At 31.6% G+C, this 5150-nt stretch overlaps 1 protein-coding gene across 1 annotated transcript in view; it reads left to right on the top strand.

The window, feature by feature from the left end:
• The first annotated feature begins 578 nt into the window (after positions 1 to 578).
• Positions 579 to 5150, top strand: part of LOC145271197 (uncharacterized) — a 12249-nt gene continuing 7677 nt past the window's right edge. The window contains exon 1 of the mRNA XM_080126725.1: positions 579 to 707. The gene's annotated coding sequence lies outside the window, so the exon portion shown is untranslated. The remainder of the gene's footprint in view (positions 708 to 5150) is intronic.

Below are 5150 nucleotides of genomic sequence, written 5' to 3' on the forward strand. Positions count from 1 at the left end.
CTTTTTCGAATCTATGTGTACAGTTATACAAACCCAATAATGTTATTATTTAGAAAGCCAATCTTAACATGGGGTGTTTTTTTTTTTTTTTTTTTTTTTTTACGTATTCTGAACTTTAATATTATAAAACGTTAATTAAACTTGAAAATATTAAAACTTGAAAAGATATCATAAAACTTTAATTAAACTTGAAAATATTATTTAAAAAAAATAGCGCGGATCAATACTAGCAGCAAGTCATGTCACAAATCGAACAATTTATTTGATATAAACTTGGATAATAAATCTAATCTAATAACAGATGGTTGTTCCTATTTACAATGCCTCCCCCGCGGGACAGAGTTAGACACCAGGGTCGTTTTTTAACGTGGGGGAAAAGAAAAATTGTCTCAGTCGCGAAGGATTTCGTCTCCATTAACAGAGAACAAGAAATCAAAGTGTAGCATCTGAAGAACAGATACTACACTTTGATCTTGACCCAAAGGCCAAGTGTTGCTTGGGGATATTTAGTGCGGAGAAAAAAAAAATACTACTTCCGCCGCCGCTGCTGCTGCTGCTAATTCATCCAACCAAGATGTCTTCCATTTCGAGACGCGTCTTTGTTATTCTTCTGCTCAATAGCGTTCACTACCCTGTCATAAATGCATGAAAAGTTACGAATCGTGTCACTCTTCAACAAAGAAGCCAACTTGCCACATAATTGAAAGGTAAACTATCCGAAAAATTATTACAATTTGACCGTTTTTCTAGAAGACGAAATATGCCTATGTCAGGTATTTTGTTATGAAAACTTTAAATATTTTCAGTTGTAAATAATTATAAATACTTTTTTGGGAGCTTATATAATATGTAGACAAAATTTTGTAATCGATAAATGGAGTTTGCAGATAGAAAAAAAAAACAATGGTTTCTACTGTTTTTTTTTTGTTTTTTTTTTTGTTAATTCTAATAAATTACAATGGTAGCTTCCAAATTATGAAGTCGAAATTACCTGAATATTATTGAATTATTGAAAAAAAATAAAATAAAATAAAACCAACTTTAATCGTGTTAGTAGGTGAATAATTGCTGCCATCTGATTTAAATCGAAGCGGAAAATTACCTCCATTTTTGAACTCTCCTGTGTCTTATGATCGTTTTCATCAAATTCTATTTTTTATTTTCTTTAATAAATGATTTTCTACCCTATCGATTTTCGTAATTTTTGGATATAATCATCTTAAAAATACGAGGAATACGTAGATACCATTGTTTGCATGTGAAATTCAGTATTATGATTTCAGAAATTTCGTCCCAATAGTGTAGAAGCGCCCCTTTTTCTTTCTTTCTTTTTTTTTTTAATTATCTGCTGGTTTACTTTGGTGATTTTTTAAAAAAACTAACATATTTTAAGTGAAAACATCATTACGTACTTACTTATCATGGAGAAATTAGTATGTATTATTAAAAAAAAAAAGGTCCGAATAAGAACCATATGTTCTTCAAAATCAATTTGACAATGGCTTTGTTGTCATTGAGGTATTGTGAGAATTGTTTGACTTACCGAGGGTTGATCGGTGGGGAAGAAAGGAATGCTGGGAGCTGTGACCAACACGGCCAGTGGTCCGTTAAGTAAAGAAACTGGGTGCCTATTCCTTACAAGTTAAATAGACATTCACGTCACACTTGAATCTCATTGAAGAGAGTTTGGGTAGATAAAAGGTTGTTGTTGTTGTCTTTTCAGACAAACTACACTTCGCGACCATCATTACTCATCTGTTACTTTTACAAGGAAAGACTGCTTGTAAGCAACGTCGACATTTCGTTGCAAGGCTTCAAATGTCTTTTCTTCCCCCCCCCCAAACACTTGTCGGTAAACTAATTCCGACATATAAAAATCCAATGTTACTTTTTTTTTTTTCTGTAATTCTTGTCCATTTAAACTATTAATTTTTAAAATGATTAGTTTGCAATGTGTAATTGTATTGAAGTATTGACATATATGTGCTATGGGGCTAGATAAACAAAAGGAAATAATTTTCTGTTTTGTCGGAATTAGCTTACCGACAAGTGGGGGGGAGGGAAAGAAAAGCCGCTTGAAGTCTTGCAACAAAATGTCGACGTTGCTTACAAGCAGTCTTTCCTTGTAAAAGTAACAGATCAGTAACGGTGGTCGAAGCGTAGTTTCTCTGAAAGATAACAACACGAACAACCGTATAGTGGTCACTCTCTTTATATATCCAAACGCTCTTCAACGAAATTCAAGTGTGACTGGAATGTCAATTCAACTTGTAAGGAATAGGCACCTAGTTTGTGGCTTAACAGACCACCGGCCATGTTGGTCATAGCTACCAGCATTCCTTTCTTCCCCACCGACCTACTCTCAGTAATTCAAACAATTCTCACAATACCTCAACGACAACAAAGCCATTGTCAAATTGATTTTGAAGAACACATGGTTCTTATTCGAATCTTTCTTTTTTTTTAATAATACATACTAATTTCTCCATGACAAGTAAGTACATAACGATGTTTTTACTTAAAATATGTTAGTTTTTTAAAAAAATCACCAAAGTATACCAACACATAATTAAAACAAAAAAGAAAGAAAAAAGGGCGCTTGTACACTATTGGGACGAAATTTCTGAAATCATAAAACTGAATTTCACATGAAAACAATGGTATCAAACAAGTCAAACTATTCAAAATTCTCACAATTTTAGTCTCTTTTTTTTAAATTCTTATTTAAACTTCTTTGTGCTGACCTGTTTGCCACAAATTAAATTTTTGCCACTTCTACACTATTGGGACAAAATTTCGGAACTCGTAAAACTGAATTTCATATAAAAACAATGGTATGTACGTATTCCTCGTATTTTTAAGATGATTTTATCGAAAAATTACAAAACTCGGTAAGGTAGAAAAATATATATTAAATAAGATAAAAAATAGAATTTGGTTAAAACGATCGTAAGACGCAGGAGAGTTCAAAATGGAGGTAGTTTCCTGTTTTGATTTAAACAAGATGGCGGCAATTCTTCACCTGCTAACGCAATAAAAGTTGTTTTTTTTTAATAATTCAGTAATATTCAGGTAATTTCGACTGCATAATTAGGAAGCTACGATTGTAATTTATTAGAATTGACAAAAAAACAAATCAGTTGAAACCATTGTTTTTTTTTATTTTATCTGCAAACTCCATTTATCGACTACAAAATCTTGTCCCAATTCTGTAGAAACACCAAATTTTCTTATTTTTATAGAATTACCCCCCCCGTCTTCAAATTGATCTGAAAACCTTTTTCTGCATATTTAGGCCATGAAAAAATGAGTGTTATTCAAATTTCTGGGATCTCACTCAGGTTTCTCCTCTGATTATTTGTGATGGTTTTCAATGCCAAAATAGTTTCCAGGATACTCGAGCAACCCGTGAAATAACATAAACACACACACACACACATACATACATATACACACACACAAACTCTTAATTGGTAACCAGATTGATTCTGTAAAATTATCATTAATTCTTTTTAATATCGAATTCCATAGCTTATTTAGAATTCGACTTAATTTAAAAAACAAAAATACAGAAAAATCTTAATACATATCATCATGGATTGATGATCTCATATTCCAAAAATCAGTTTAATCAAGACATTAAAAAATGAAAATATCAAAAACAGGTTATATTGCACATATCAGTTATGGAACGAAGTTCTCCGAAAAAAAAATTTCACTTAATTTCATCAAGTAGTTTTTTTTGTTTTTTTTTTTTTACAGCGGAAAAACAATTTGTTATGAAACCGAGCAGAAAAGGTTCAATTTTTAGGAAGAAAAGCTAGTGATAAAGATGGGGGAGCGAGTATTGGTGCTTTGTATGGAGTTATCTCCCCGTGGCGTGTTCAAAAAATTCCATAATGGTTGACTATAACGTGTTCTCATAAGAACGTGTTTTTCCGCTGTAAAAAAAAAAATACTTGATCAAATTAAATAAAAAATTTTTCAGAGATCGTCAGTCCAAAACGGATATGCACAATATAACATTTTTTTCAATATTTTCATTTTTGAATGTGTTGATTAAACTGTACAAGTACCAAAATTGTATCCATTATTAGCTGATTTTAATCTCGATAGTGCGAATTGGGTTGTCTTCCTCTTATTTATAAAAGATGGCAGATAGAAAAATAGCATCTCACTTCATAATAAAATTTGATTTCCTTACTTAAAATAATATTTGGTCAATTTACATGATTTTGGGAATATGACATCTTTATTTTATAACAAGTATGTTCATCATAAAGATTTGTCTGCATTTTCAGAATTTTTCTAAATAAGAACCTGATTTTATTTTTTAAATAAAACATGCTTAAGAAAATACACGTCTTTTTAATTAAATTTTTACCTTTTTTATCATTTTTCAAGATTACTTATGAATGAATCATTTGTTTGTTTTACTATCACACCCAAATGCTTACCCTCCTTAAAACTGTTATTCTATTTTTTAAGGCGATTACATGTAAACAGCCTGGAAAATATTTGAAAGAAAAAAATTGTGGCGGACCTGAACGAGAATCACCCCTCTTATAATTTTTATAGTATGTTTTAGTATGTAGTATAGTTTTCAAAGTTGGGCATGTTTATTCTGAAAGCTGTTCTTAACATAGTGAGGTTGGGGGTAGTTATACTATGTTATGTTGGATCACAAACAAATGCCAACTGCAGAATACCGATTAAAATTATAAGGGATGATTCTTGTTCAGGTTCGCTAATATTGTGGTAACTAACCTGAGTTCCTGGAATTGCCTGGGTGTTTGGAGCTGTGTGTTGTTTAAAACAAAGTGGTAGTAGGCAGTTGAACCTGCCTGTGGCATCTCTGCCATTGAGTCCATTGCCAAACTGGAAGTGGCGAAGGTTTTAATTAAGGCTAGTCAATTGAAAAGAGGGCATGACTTTCAAAAATATCAGTGAAAAAACGGTGTGAAGGAATTAAGGTTTTTAGCCAATTTTTCAATATTTTAATTTATTTTATTTTATTTTTTATTTATTTTTTTTTTCGGACTATTAGTCTCATCATTATTAGTTGTTGTTTTTATATCTTTTATTGGTTTTTGTTTATTCACAACGTTTCGGCCAACTATCCCTCTGGCCTTCGTCAGTGATGGCTGAGA

The sequence above is a fragment of the Euprymna scolopes genome, chromosome 46 (assembly GCF_053919585.1).
Source record: "Euprymna scolopes isolate OS-2025 chromosome 46, ASM5391958v1, whole genome shotgun sequence".
In the NCBI taxonomy this organism is placed as follows: Eukaryota; Metazoa; Mollusca; class Cephalopoda; order Sepiida; family Sepiolidae; genus Euprymna; species Euprymna scolopes.